We start from the raw sequence: 16,102 nt of genomic DNA on the forward strand, positions 1-16,102 counted from the left end.
TCTTGCAGACAATCAGTCACTTGAATTGGCTAGACACCAAGCTTAGTAGAAATTATCCCCCAAAAAATAGAAAAAGGGAAGATGAGGAGGGAAATGAGAATATCTATGCAGTAAAAGACTATAATAAACAGAAGAAAGCACAATGACAATGTGAATACCAGTAAGATTTATCTCTATTTTATAAAAAAAAGTCATAAAATTCTAAATATATCCCATCCAGAAAATAGCTGAGTGAGTGGTCATGCATAAAAACACCACTTGCAACCTTTTTTTCACCTCAAAATAAAAATACATGTAACAAATAGTTTAAAAGAGCAAACCTAAAGTAGGTTAAAGAACCAAACAAGTACTCTAAGAAAGAAAAATAAATATTGAAGAAAAAAATCTAAGGGAATTCTACCCTCTCTTCCCAAAAATTGGGTAAAAGGTATGAGGAAAAAGAAGAGACTTCATAAGGTGTAAAGAAAAGTACAATGATAACAATTATATCCCCAAAAGAGCAATGGAACAATGAGGACTGTCCAAAGAGTTCAGATGTCTAACTGAAAAGATTAAAGGAAAATATAAGTTTGAAAAATATCTCTTAAATAAGAATGTTAAAATACAAACAAGAGAATCAAAAGATTAGAGTAGATTATTTTTACAAAACAATAACACAGTGGTACTCTGAAAAAAGCAAATAGTTGAAAAAATGTGAGGAGGAAAGGACAAATACTACTGCAAACTAAAAAGACAGAAAGATTGGGAAAAATCTAAAATCTGAACAACTAAAATGTTGATTCAAAGTAAAAGCTCATTGAGACAACCTAATTTGAAGTCTCTGAGATAAAAGCAATAAAAGAATGAGCTTAAATATTAAATTATAGGAAATTATAGCAGAGAATTGCTCAAAAGTATTATAAATGGAGGACAAAATGCAAATAAGTAGACTCTATAGTATTCTAACAAAGGGGAATCCAAATTTTAATTCCAAAATTATATTCACTTATTTTTAGAGCTTCAATATGAAAATGAATATTATAGCTTATATATCAAGAAGGCTCTATTTTATACTTCAGGATTTTAAATGAATGATAATGAGATGGGCTTATTTTCCAAAAGAACTTGTGCTGGAAGAATGAGCATACTTTTTATGAGAAAATATAGTTCTTCAACAAGATAACAGCACTCAATCATTTCCTCAATCAAAATCCCTCTATGGTTTTGTATAATCTTTGATAACCATACCTATAACACTAATTGCTACTAATACTAATACTCGTTTCTTAGAAAGTCAATTTTATTTGAGAAAAGATGGGGTGAAGGGATGTAAGAGGCAATGTTAGTGTTTCTCTTGCAGAACTGATATGCTAAAATAATATTAATTGAACAAGAAAGGGGAAGATCAGGAGAGAGGCCACCAAACTCAATTTGTCTTTGGCCTGAGCTATGAAGGAACCATAAATGATTCTATTAGATTAGAAACCAAAAATCACAGTCTATGCTAGTCAGGCAAAGGAATGATGTCTAAATGAGAAAGCAGATCCTAGAATGTTTGCTTTAAAAAAATCCACCTAATAGCTTGTGCTGATTTTTTAAAAACAGTACATTGGAAAATCTTAATGTTAATAGAATGATTTTTTAAAATAAAATGGAATAGTTTCTAAATGGATTTGAAAATAGAACAAACTTGAAACATAAAAGAGCTACACAATAGATAACTTAAATAATCCAATCTCAAAAAAAAAGTAATTGAACAGACAATAAGTGAATTTGTCCTCAAGAGTAGAATGGCACAAGACTTAATGGATGGTGGATTTAAAAGTAACTTCTATTAAATATTTAAAGAGAAATTAATTTCAACATTGTGTAAACTATATCAGTAAGAAATAAAGGGATCCTAATAAACTCCCTCCATAATGCAAAGATTATTATGATACCAAAACCAACTAGAGATAAAGGACCCAAAAATAGAATATCTCTAACAAAACTAACAAATATGAAAATATAATATTAAATAAAATAATAGGAAAGAATCTAAAATGCTTATAAACTATTACCAAGTTGGATTTATACCAGGAAAACAGGTTTAATTTGACATAAGGAAACTGTAAAAATAGGTCCTATTAATGAAAAAACAATAAAAATAACATATTAGTGAAAGACATTGAAAACACTTTTGGAAAATACAATAGCAATTTCTTTTTAAATCTCTAAAAAGCATAGTAATAAAAGGTATCCTTCCTTATGGTGCTAATCATTATCTTTCTCAAATCAATAGGCAACATTACATGCAACAGAGAAATTCTAGAAAGTTTTGAATAAAACCAAGAATGAAGCAAAATTTTCACTCATTACCACTATTATCTTTATTACAACTATCAGTTGATGTAGTTCTAGAATGACAAAGAAGGGGAAGTAATCATAAGCAGAGAAGAAAAAAAACCTTTGTAATTTTTGCAGAAGATGGTTTATTTAGAGAACCAAAAGTATCAACTAAAAACTAATTGAAACAAATTTATAATTTAATCAAAGTTATTAGGTATAAAATAAATACACCTCATCAACATTGTTGTGTATTAGCCAAGAAGCATTTAAGTGCTTACTCTGTTCCAGCAATTGAGCAAAAAGAGACTAACATTTTGTTGAAATACTTCCAGATTATACAAAATGTCAAGACATACATAGGACTTCCAAGAACCAAGATGGTAAAGTAAGCAGTAAGTCACTATCAGTCTCCCTTATTGACCTTGAAAAACCAGAAAATACTACTCCAGGAAAAATCCTGTAACAGTGGAGCCAGCAGAAAGATGGAAAGGTCCCTTTTGCTGTGGCTGAAGGGGACCAGTACAGGATGGGAGGCATCCCAGCAAACCAGTGGAAAGTCCCAGCTCAGCAAACCAGTAGGAGATCCTAACCCTGCCCCTGGTTGCCTTGGCATAGCTAGGGGAACTGGCAGAAATCAGCACAGAAAACCACCTATTGTGAGGCAGATGGGCATCCACCAGCAGCTGAGTCTACCTGTGTTCTAGCGCTGTCCTGGGTGAGGAGGCAACCTCCAGTGGCCAGATGACCCCATGCCTACACCCAACACCACAAGTAACCCTGGAGAAACACAAAAAAACCCACCTGGCCTTGGCATACATCAGCCAACACCACCAGCTCCAGCTCAGTGCCAGGTAAGAAATAGCCTCTACAGCCTCTAGCTGCCAGAACCTGAGGCCCCAGCACACAAAGCCCCTAGCCCTCAGCACAAGAAGTATGGGACAGTTCCCCAGAAACTGAGATCAACTTTAAAAGCAAGGAGAAAGGCAAACACCATGGATAAAAAGCAACATAGAAAAACAAAGACCATAAATTCTTACTAAGGGGAAAGGGAAGATCAAAACACAAATTTAGAAGAGGACAGCATTGTCAATATAGCCACATCTGAAACCTCAAAGGGGAATATGAACTGGTCTCAAGCCCAAAAAGCCTTCTTGGAAGAGCTCAAGTAGGATTTTTAAAAAGATTTTTTTAATAAGAAGAAAGAGGGCTTACCACTACCACATCTTCAACTATTCTCCAAAGCTTTCATCAACAAAAATTTTTGATATGGTTAAAAAAATAAAAAAGTTGGTCAAGTAGAAAAACTTAGAATCCAATAGCATCAATGTTCAATAAACCCAAAGAACCCATCTATTAATATTATTAACTAACATTCACATAATGCTTTAAAGTTAACAAGCTATTTAATAGATATTACTTCATTTGATCCTCACAACAACTCCATGGAACAATGCTGTTATCTTTCCTATTTTTCAAATAAAAAAACAGAGCCTAAAGGAGTCTAAGTGACTTAGCCAGAGTCCCATAGCTAATAAGTGTTTGAGACAAGATTCACACTTAAGTATTGTGTACTCCAAGAGCAATACTATACCACCTAACTGCCTCTAACTACTGAAATAAAAATTTAAAATGTTTGGAAATGTATAAGCAGTCTGGCAGAAATTAAGTTTAAATCAAAATCTTACACCACATACTACAATAGGCTCCAAATAAATAGATGACTTAGAAATAAAAAGTCATACAATATAAAGAATAAGGGAAAATATTTATTTAATGCCTATATATTATAGTAGAATTCTTGAGTAAACAAGGTATAGATCATGAAAGATAAAATAAAGAGTTTGGATTACATAAAATTACAACGCTTTTAACAAATGCAAATCCATGTAGGAAAAATCAGATGAGAAATGGAAGGAACATTTGAAGCAACTTTTCTGATAAAAATCTGACATTTAAGATATATAGGGAACAGATGCATGTAAGTATTCAAGCAATTTTCTAATATATAATGTTATGAAATTATATAACATTTAATTCTCAAGGGATGAAATCTAAGCTATCAATAACCTATCAAAAAGTTACTATTCATAAGATAATTCCAAATTTGAAGTTCTATCTCATACCCATAAAATTGGTAAGGATAACAAAAAGTTAAATGACAATTATTGAAGGGGTTGTGGAAGGACAGGTAGGTATTCTAGTGGAGTGTTGGTGGAATTGTGAAGTGGTCTAGCTCTGGCAGCTACTCTGGAAAGCAATTTAGAATTATGCCCAGAGAGTCAGTAAACCATGAATACTCTTTGATCCAGTTATACCTCTTTCAGTCTTATACTCCAAAGATATCAAACACCGAACAAAAGAGCCATTTATACAAAAATATTTATAGCATCATTTTTGTTGTTGCAAAGAATCAGAAATAACAGGATGCCCTGAAATTGAGGAATGGCTGAACAAATTATACAGGAATGTAATGGAATATTATTGTGCTATAAGAAATGACAAATGGGATAGATTCAGAGAAATATACTATGGAATAAAATGAGCAGAACAAGGGGAACAATTTATATAGTGACTACAAAATTGTAAAGAAAAAATCAGTTTGAAATACTTATGAATGCTTCTCCATAATCCGTAGCTCCATAGAATCAATGATGAAGAATACTACCCAGCTCCTGAGAGAGCAATGAATCCATTCTTTGTAAAAGACAATATGACTCCTTCTAAGAACCATAGGCTGGCCGCTTGGTGATAAACATGTTTTGCCTTGGAAACAAAAGAAAAACTTGTCTTAATAATCAGTTTTTAAGTTGTCTATAAAGATTAATATAGCTAATTGTACTTTAAACAAGAGACATTTAGCTGATGCTAAGTGAGTGGACAAACTAATCAATAACTGGATTAAATCAATATTGATGTTCTCACCATAAAAAAAGAACTATAATTTGTAGTAAAATGAAATGATGATTCCAGGATTATCCCTGGGAAAACAAATTGGCATTGGTAGAATTACAGTTTTATTTTATATCCAAAAGCCCCATGAAGCTCCATGAGACAGTTGGTCATCTTAAATTATAGTAGACATATGAAAAGTTAATCATTAAAATAATATAGCTAATGTGTCAATTTCAATTATAGAATATGAGGACTTAGAGAAATTCTACAGCCTTGGTAAGACCCACCAAGTTAAAGTGAAAAATATTTTAAGTTCAATGATTGTTATGAAAAGGTGGGGATAGGTAAGGTCAGCTAAATCTATTTGAATATATCAGTCAATAGTAGAGAATGAGATAATTGATTAAGCAATGACTAAACAAATTAAGGTCAATAAATTTAATGGAATATTACTCTACCTTAAGAAAAAAATGAATATAATAAATTTAAAGAAGCAGTAGAAGATTCATTTGAACTTATGTGAAGTAAGCAGAAACAAGAAAATAATCTGCATGACTACAAAAATGTGAAGAGAAGGAACAATGAAATGAAATTCAGTATTTCATACTTTTTCCATGAGAACTACAAAAGAGATGAACAGGGGCACTATGAAATCAGGTGGTTGAGTTTGTTGTCAGACACTGTTAATGTGTTGGCAGCTTTTGTTAAACATTTTTTTGCATCTGGTATATAAATGTCTTAATAAATTGTTATTACTGGTATTATCATTGTAATCATCATTATATTATTATTAATTGTTTTAATGTGAAGTAAAAAGAACCAGGAGAACAATTTATATTACAACATTGTACACAAGCACATTTTAAAGCCTTAAGAACTTTGTTCAAGGCAATGGCCAATGATTCTAGAAGAGCAATAATGAAGCAAGATTCTCACATCTTGACAGAGAGGGGATTTCCTAAAGCAGGATGAAGCATTTTTTCACATGGCCAATATGGCAATCTAGTTTGCTTGATTATGGATATTTTTTATAAAAAGGGTTTTTTTTTAAATAAAAAGCACACTCATCTAACCAGCTGCAGGCTTGGGACCTGTGGTCTGGGGGGTGGGGGGCATGGATGGTGGAGGGCTACACCTAGACCTGGTGACCAAGCCATGGCTGGGTGAATCTGCTCAAGTGGAAGAGTCAGCAATTGGAATCAGGGAAGAAGACAAGGGAGAGGGAACTCTGGAGAAGTGACACCTTTTCCATTCTCTTGTTCATCTGTAGCTTGCACCTCAATGAGTTAGTTCTGTTTCTGCCATGTCTTCTTTCTAAGACTTCTTCAGGGAGGCTCAAGGTATTAGGAGACACCCTGTCATTGAATGAAATAGAGGTAATTGTGCCCCCTCAATTCTCTAGGAGGCTGGTGGGGAGGGGAGGTACTGAGCACTTCTTGGGAGAAGGGAGGTCCATATTCTCAGGTGAGGGCACTGTGTCCAAGGGTAAGGCTTCAATCACCAACTCAAAAGTTGGGAGGCTGGGTTTTCAATATCCTGAGACAACTCTTCTGATGGGAGCTGTTTCCTATTGTCTTCATTCTCAAAGCAAGTGGGAACAGGTTTTTTTCTTTGAGGAAGTGAGTATGGCCCTGTCATTCCTGCTTCAAATTCCTCCACGGAAGAGCTGCTGCTATTGCTCCCCCATTCAGGCTCCAGCTCCGCTCAGCAATCCTGTGAGATGGAGACTGAGAATCTACATAATTCTTACCTGGATCATCTTCCTCACTTAGGCACTCTTGGCTCTCTTCTATCTTTTCCTTTGAATCTGTGAGCTCCTCATCTCTGATAACATTAACAGAATTGACCACAGTGTGTAAAGGAGATTCAGAGACAGGTATTGATATCAACATTGGTCATGGAAGCAATGAGAAAACAAAACACATAATACCCAGTGGATTCAGGGAAATTCTGACATACAATAACAAAGAGCAGGTTATGTTTCAGATATACAACACATCTTAATGTGCAGTTTGCTCACAAGATTACTTTTAAGAATTGCAAAATCATTGTGGAGAGAGCAGCTCTGTTGACCATGAAAGTGGCCAATTGAAATTCCAGAAGGAAATGAAAAGACAATGAGTAAAATGTTTTACCTAACTTTAACTTTTGTTAAATAAAACCTGAAATTAACATCTGGAGACAAAATCATGCATCTAAGTCTATGTAGATGATAACCATTTAACTAAGAACCTGTTATTTTAGATCTTTTACCTTCTTGACACCCATTAGCATCTTTTTAATCTTCACTCATGGGTAACCTTTATAGTACTTTTTCACCACTTCTCCTAGGATTAGTATCAGTGATTGAAAGAATCATGTGATCATAGTAATTTTATTCACAATAAGTTAATGTTATGTAAGTATAGCTTAGTCAGCACTTCCATTCATCAATTTAAAAAGAATATTTTCTTATCAACTTATTTTTCCACTCTTGACAATAGCTGTTTCATATTTTTAACTCTGCTCAGTCATATTCCCACTATACTCCTCAAATTCAGCAGTTGACCTTCCAACTGATGCCATCTCTTACATGTTCTCTTACCTCCCTTATTCCCCATCACAGAAACCTATGGTATCATTATAGATCTCCTTTAGTCTTTACTCAGATGAAGAAATCCAAGGTAAATATTTCAGCTTAATATTATCTTCCTGTATCTCCCACACATTTCCTCACCAATTATCCTTTTTTAACCCATACCTTTTCATTTCCTTCTCCATTGTATCTTTTCCACATGTTAACAAACATGGCCAGTTCAACATTTTCCTTGAACAATTTCCTCTGACTGGCTACCACTCTCAACTGTTCCTTCAAATGTATCCCCCTTTTCGATGACAAAATTCTTGAAAATACAGTTGATATTATTTACTGACTCCATTCCCTCAGCACCCACATAATTCCACAAATCCTTGCAGTATGCTTTCTCTTCCCACCATGACACTAAAGCTACTTTCTAAAGGTCCCAGTAACCTCTTAATTGTCAACTCTATTGGTTTTTTCACAAACTTTAGCCTCATTTACCTCTCTGCCATATTGAATGCTGCCTACCAGTCAGTGTCAGTAAACATTTATTGAGAGCTATCTTTATTCCAGGTACTATGTTGAGCTTTGGCCATACAAAATAAGGGTAAATATGCAGTCCTTGCCCTCTAGGAGATCATGTTATAATGGGGGAGACAATATGAATTCTACTATGCACATACAAGACATATACAGTGTAAATGGGTGTTAATTTCAGAAGAAAGTCGGTGTAAGTAACAACTCCTTTGAGTCTCAGTTTCCTCAGCAGTAAAATGAAACAGTTGTAATAGAATGGATTCTGGAGCTCTTTCCCCTTCTAAATCTATGTATGATCTAATGTTTTGGACATATTCCATCTGGTCTTTGTCTTTCATGGTATGTGGCACCCAGAACTAAAAATGGAAGGGCAAATATGGTCTCACCAGAGCAGAGTGGAATGATCATTTCCATTGTCCTAAACTCTAAAGCTCTCTTAATATAGCTTAGAACAGGAAAAACTCTTGTTTTAATGTGCTGTCATACTATTGATTATATTAATGTTATGGCACTCAACTATCAAATATTTTTTTTTCCCTCACAAATGCTCTATGCATTCTTTCTTAATGAAAGTGATTTTATTTTAAACTTAGGCAGTTTTATTTTTACTTTTACTTTTGTAGACAGCTATATGTTCAAGGGCATAGGGTGTTGGAACCAAATTTAGGATGAACTATGAATTCACCCTTAGATGCTTGCTAAATGAGTGCCCTTAGGCAATTGACTTCAACTCTCTAAAGTTCAGTTTCTGATCTGTAACATGGGAATGATAATAACACGTCCTTGTTAGGTGGTTGTGAGAGCCAAAATAGATTACACATGTAAAACTACATAAATTCTAGCTATTATTATCCCAATTAAATTTTATTTTATTAGATTCACCTGAAGATTCTTGCCTATTGGTATCTTGGATGATGACTCTGTCATTCAACATTTTAACTATGCTTCCCAACTTGAGGAAATTTACAAATTTTGCAAATATGATTCAATACCTTCATCTAGACAATGAGAAAAGCAAAGATCCCTGAGGTTCTGCTACATACTTCTCTCCAAACTGACATTGTGGAATTAATGATTAAATTCTGTTCATTCAATAAATGATAAATCTATCTAATTGTATTGTTATTTACAAACACTTCTTAAACTGTGGGTAGTGACCCTACTTGGGGTCACTACCCACAGTTTAAGAAGCACTGAAGGGGTCATGAATGGAAAAAGTTTATGAAGTCCTGGTTTATGCTGCATCCCTAACTTGTCCTTATGTATCACAAAGAGACTGTCACATATATTGCTAAAATCTAGTTATGCTCTATCATCTACTGTTCTAGTCACCCAGTAAGTAAATAAATTTAGACTAGAGTACCATTATTTGTTATTGAAGTCACATTTCCTTTTAGTGATTATTATTTTCATTCCTAAATGTTAATAAATCACCATTTCATTAATTTTTGCCAGAATTTTTGTCAGAAATTAAAGTAAGAAACACTGGTGCTGCTTTGCAAGTTTGCTGATATCCTTGTTTGTGTGGGCATGCATGTGTGCACATATGTGTGTATATGGAGAGGTGTGTGTGTGTGTGTGTGTGTGTGTGTGTGTGTGTGAAAATCAGTAAAGCATTTCATTTATTTTCCAATCTAGTAGCACTTCTATTCTCAAAGATTTATTAACACAATAGGGGTGTAGTGTGTTCAGGGAAAACTAGTAACTCTGGTGTGAGGTATGCTGAGTACTTTTCATCACTGCTTTCCACCTTTGGAGCCCACTTGTTCTATCTAACTTTCACTGTGGCTCCAAGAAGCTGTACCATGAGCAGCAGCCACACCCTGGGAAACCATTTCAGCAGATCAGCTAACTTATAGGGTAACCTAGGGTAACTCAAACCCATAGGTGGGTTCAAGGGGTGTCTGCCCCAAGCATGTGAAAACTTCCACTGGTGGAATGGGTGGATGAGAACAATTTGGTCCAATGGCTATGAATGCAGCTGAAGCAACCACTCTGGAACACTTACAACTTAGACATCAAAGACTCCAAGGTCATCAACTGTATCTTGAGCCATAATGACTGTGATCACTCTGGAGGAAAGAGTAAGGAAGAAGACTTTGTGCAACTCTGCCTCACTTAAATCCAATTTACGCATAAATCAAAAGACATCACCCATGCCATTTTACCTTTTTTACCTATCTCAAAGTCTTATGGTGACAGGCAAGTGATGAAGCAGCAGGTGTGGATACATTGGCAGCTGTGGTCACAACCCTGAACACAGCCAACCCAGGCCATGAGGTCATCTTCTCAGAGGAAGCAGCAGTAGGATTTGACAGCCCCCTTGGTGTCTGAGCAACCTTTCAATGATCACACTGTTCACTTCCTGGTGTGAAGAAAGGGCTAGAAAAGGTGCCCTAATAATTGTCTGCTTACTTAATCCTAGCCTGATCACTGTGACAGACAGAGATGTCATCCTGCCGTTGAAACACAAAAAAATGTACAAAAACATTTGCAAAGATGATTCTACTCACCATCAGTACATGAAATGCATGCACACTTATAGACAACATAAAATCCAGTAGACCTGAAAGACAAATAGCTCTTGCTTCTTTTTTTAAATTTTTATTTATTTATTCATTCATTTATTTATTGACTTATTCATTTACTTATTTGCTTGTTTTTTGTTTATTTATTTATTTGTTTGTTCGTTCATTCATTCATTTATTTACTTATTCATTCATACACTTATTTATTTACTCATTTATCTATTCATTCATTTACTTATTTATTTGTTTGTTTGTTTCTTTATTTTGGCTAGGCAATGGGGTTAAGTGACTTACCCAGGGCCACACAGTAGTAGTAAGTGTTATGTGTCTGAGAACGGATTTGAATTCAGGTTTTCCAGAATCCAGGGCCAGTGCTCAATCCCCTGTGCCACCTAGCTGCCCCAACAGCTCTTATTTCAAGAGAACTCAGCAGGTGTCACATCTAAATAGCAACCCTGAGTGAAATAAGGCTGGCAAATGAAGACCAGTTTACTGAAATTGGAGCTGGATACATATTTTTCTGGCATGGCAATAGGTGTAGCTGGTGTAGATTTTGCAATCAAAACTAATCTAGCCAATAAGCTTACATGTTTACCAAAAACAGTGAGAGATAGACTTGTGACATTGTGATTGCCACTTGCAGGAAAACATCACACCACCGTCATCAGTGTCCATATTCTTACCACAACAAACCCTAATGAGGTCAAAGAAAAATTTTACAAAGAATTGTAGAGAATTATCATCAATGTGCTAAAAGAGCACAAGCTTATAATTCTGGGTAACTTCAATGCTAGAGTGGGCTCAGACTACCAGACAAGTCAGGAAATCTGAGGGAGGAATGGTTTTGGAGATAGCAATAGTCACTTACTACTCAAGACTTGTGCATCTCATGACTTTCTCATCACCAACACTGTCTTCCACTTACCTAAATGCAGTAAAACTTCATGGATGCACCCTCTGAGTAAACATTGGCATTTAATAGACTATGTGATTATAAGGAGAAGAGACAGGATGTGAGAGTGAAGAAGGCAATGTGTGGTGCAGAGTGCTGGACTGATCATATACTTATCCTCTCCAAGCTAAATATTTACATTCAACAAAAGCAGCAGCCCCACAGCAAAATGACTACCAAAAGAATGTCAACAGATTAGATCTTTTCTGTGAATCAGAACAGTTTATTGCTGACTTGGAGGGAAAGTTTAGACAATGCATAGTTGGAAACAGTGGAGCAGAAAAGGAGTGGGTACCTTTCAGAGATTTGGTGTATAACACTGCATTTGCTCACCTGGATCAAAACACTCATAAACATCAAGCCTGGTGTGATGAAAATGATGGGGGAATTCAGAAGCTACTAAATGAAAAATGAGAACTCCACAGGGTTTACCAGTGGGATAGTTCATCTATCTCTAAGAAGGCAACATTTAATTCCATCAAAAGTAAAGTACAAGTGGAGTTTAGAGAGATGCAGGATTCTTGACTCATTAAAAAGGAAGATAAAATTCAGTTTTATGCTGATAGTAACAATCTAAAGCACTTTTACAATGCCCTGAAGGCTATTATGGGCCAAAGACCTATGGCAAATCTCAACCACTCAGTGCTTATGGAACCCATTGATTAGTGATAAGGAAATGATTGAAAGATGGCTGAACATTTACATAGTGTTCTCAACAGGCGATCATCAATTAATACTGAAGCCGCTGACAGTTTACCTCAGGTTGAAGTCCATCCCTTCCTAGCTAAAGTTCCAGCTGAAGGGTATTTGAATACCATTTGGTTCTTTTTGCATGGCAAAGCACCTGGTGCTGATTCTATTCCACCTGAGGTTTACAAGGTTGGCAGTCCATTGCTCATACCAAAGCTGACTGAAATTTTCCAGGTTGTACAGCAAGAGGAGGTTATCCACCAGGAGTTTATGGATGTCTGCATTGTTCATCTTTATTAAGGTAAAGGAAATGGATTGTCCTGTGACAACCCCAGAGGGGGTCTCTTTCGTAGTTATTGATGGGAAGATTCTTGTCAGAAACCTCCTTAATAGGCTGATATTTCACCTGGAAAATGGTCATCTACTTGAGAGCAAGTGTGGCTTCAGAAAGGGCTGAGGAATGGTCAATATGGTTCCTGATAACTCTGAGAGAAATGCCAGGAGTAGAACAGAGGTCTGTACATAGTATTTGTAGAACTGATCAATGCATTTGATACTGGCTGTCATGAAAGATTATGGAAAATTATGCCAAAATTTGGGAGAAGTTCATAAACATTGCAGGTCAATTTTATAATGACATACTTTCTTGGGTTCTGGAAAATGGACAATACTCTTGTGCTTTCCCAGTCACCAGTGGAATGAAACAAGGCTGTCTACTTGCTCCCATGCTTTTTAGTATGATGTTTTCAGCCATGTTTTCAAATGCCTTCAATAAAGAACACAGTATCAGGGTCAGCTACCACACTGATGGTAAATTCTTTAACCCAAAAATGCAGCAACCCAAGACCAAAGTGGAGGGAGTGTTGGTGCATGATTTTCTGTTTGTAGATGACTGCTCTCAATGCCTTCTCTTAAGGTGAAATGCAACAAAGTAAGGCTTGATTCTCTGCTGCTTGTGCTAATTTTGCCTAACAATTAACACCAAGAAAACATAGTACTCTACCAGCCAGTACCACACCATCCGTATGTGGAATTATTGGTTACAGCAAATGGAGAAGTTTTGAACACTGTGGATAAGTTCACTTACCTTGGTAATGTACTTTCCAGGGATATGCACATTGATAATGAGCACATTGACACAAGCATTGCCAAAGCTAGCTCAGTGTTTGGGAGTCTCTGAAGGAGAGTGTGGGTGAGAAGAGGTATTAGACAGATTACCAAACTGAAGGTCTACAGAGACACTGTGCTGACCTCATCGTATTCCTGTGAAACCTGGACAGTAGAGCAGTGCCATGCCAGGAAACTGAGTTGCTTCCATTTGAATTGTGTTAGAAAGATTCTGAAGATCACCTGGTAGGATAAGATACCAGATCCTGAGGTCTGAACTAAACTTCTAAGCATTCAAACTCTACCACAGAGAGTGTAACTCCAATGGGCTGTCTATGTTGTTACCGAAAAAACTATTTTATGGAGAACTCATACAGAGCAAGCATTCACGAGGTGGTCAGAAGAAGCGATACAAGGACACTTTCAAAGTTTCTCTTAAGAACTTGGGAATTGATTACATTACATGGGAGACACTGGCACAGGACCATTCAGCATGGCATGCCCTTATCAGAGAAGGTGATGCATTCTATGAGCAAAGCAGAATTGAAGTAGCTCAAAGGAAATGCAAAGTGCATGAAATTAGAGAATCTAGCTTAAATGTTTACATGGACTATTTGTGCCCAACATGTGGTAGAATATTCTGAGCTCATATTGGTCTGATCAGTCACAGTTGGACACACTGAAACTTGACTCTAGCATAGTGATATTATGTTGGTTCTCTTTGAGAATGAAGGACAACAACCAACCAGTAACAAAATAGCTGGCATTTATATGGTTCTTGTGTTTTGCAAAAATGCTTTATATGCATTGTCTCATATGATCACCATTCCAAAATCAGCAATCACATTAATTCTTTCACTAATCTAGGATGTAAATCCCATGGGGCTACAATTCAATAAGAATAACTTGCTCTCACCTCACTTATATTTCTATTCAAATCACTGTTCGTTAATTTTTGTTCTTCCCAGCACAAAGATCATTAAAAAGTAGGAAAAAACCCAAAAATGATCTCCCAAATGAGCTTTTTTGTTTTTGTTATCATCTTCTCATCTAATCTGTTCATACCCACCCGCAACAATTAGTATGGTTCAACTCTTATTTGACACTCCCCTATTTTTCTAAAACAACTTTTAAAAAAGCTTTTTTTAAAAGGTCTTTATCATTTATTGAGAGTCCCAGTTCATTTCCTCTTTTTAGCACTCCTGACAAAAAGAATGTTCTATTCTTTTATTTTCATCATCATGTACCTTACCATACATGGTTCTTAAGTGTCTAAATTGATTAGTGAGTTCCCTGTGCTGCTACATAAGACTGTTTGGGCTGTGCACAATTTTCTTTCCTATTTAGATTATTTATCCCTATCTGTTCAGAGATGAACTATAAGGAAAGGTAATTACTACAGAATCAACACTTCCAAATTATGGTGCTGGTGAAGACTTTTGAGAATCCTTTGGGTGTTAAGGAGTTCAAATCAGTCAATATTTAAAGAAATTAGTTCAGGCTGTTCATTGGAAGGTCAATTACTTAAGCTGAAGCTTAAATACTATTGGTCATATAATGAGAAAACAGGACTCATTGGGAAAAAAAAACCCTGATGTTGGGAAAGATTGAAAGCAAAAAGAGAAGGGGATGGCAAATGATGAGATGGATGGACATGGAAGCAATTAACATGAACTTGGACAGACTTCGAGAGATAATGAAAGGTTGAAGGGACTGGTATCCATGAAATCACAAAGAGTTGGACACAACCGAATGACACAACAACAACAACAATAACAATCTCTTTAGAACTAACTTTTTTTGAGATTCTCCCACTGTTCTTGGTGTCAAATTCCTCTATATAAAATTAACCATTGAATCCTAGTTATTCTCAAATCCAGGGCGCCTTTAAAATATGATTTTCCCCCTTTTCTATCATGAATTTTATGATCAAGTGTTCATTTGCTTCTAAAGATTCCTGTAATTTATTCTTCAGTAACAATTTGTTTAGCTCTGGTCTTGTTGAGAGTAACAGTTCCCCTTTTTCTGTTTTTCATCATTTGAATGATAAAAATGATCGTTAAGACAAGCCAAGATTTTGTCCCATTCTCTGCTTTTGGAATAGTTCCAGAAGGATTCTTAGAGTTGAATTGTATCTTGCTAATACAATGGAGAAATTCCTACTAGGATTTCTTCTCTACCAGGCTCTTCTATTTTATATAAAACTTAGCAAACCGCCCCCAAAATCCATAATCTCTTCCTCCAAATCCTTCATTTTTTCATTTCCTATTTGTTCCAACAGTACCACCCTTTCCCTAAACATCTTGCCTCAAAATTTCCATACCATCTCCCATTCCTACATTTCCCATTCTCACATTGACTCAACTGCATCTTTTAAATTTTCATTCTGCAATATCTTCTGCAACCATTTCCTCTCTCTTTTCCTTTTGTCACTTCCCTAGTTCTAACATTTATCACTTCTTATGTTGTCTGTAGCAATAGCTCACTATCTCTATTTATCCAGCCTTCACTCCTTAGTTCATACTTTTT

The 16,102-nt window shown here is 35.7% G+C and overlaps 1 pseudogene; it reads left to right on the plus strand.

Moving 5' to 3' along the window:
- The first annotated feature begins 12,463 nt into the window (after positions 1-12,463).
- The window catches only part of LOC110197254 (uncharacterized), a 194,120-nt pseudogene continuing 190,481 nt past the window's right edge, over positions 12,464-16,102 (plus strand).

Source organism: Phascolarctos cinereus, unplaced genomic scaffold (assembly GCF_003287225.1).
Source record: "Phascolarctos cinereus isolate Bilbo 61053 unplaced genomic scaffold, phaCin_HiC Scaffold_4;HRSCAF=312, whole genome shotgun sequence".
NCBI lineage: Eukaryota > Metazoa > Chordata > Mammalia > Diprotodontia > Phascolarctidae > Phascolarctos > Phascolarctos cinereus.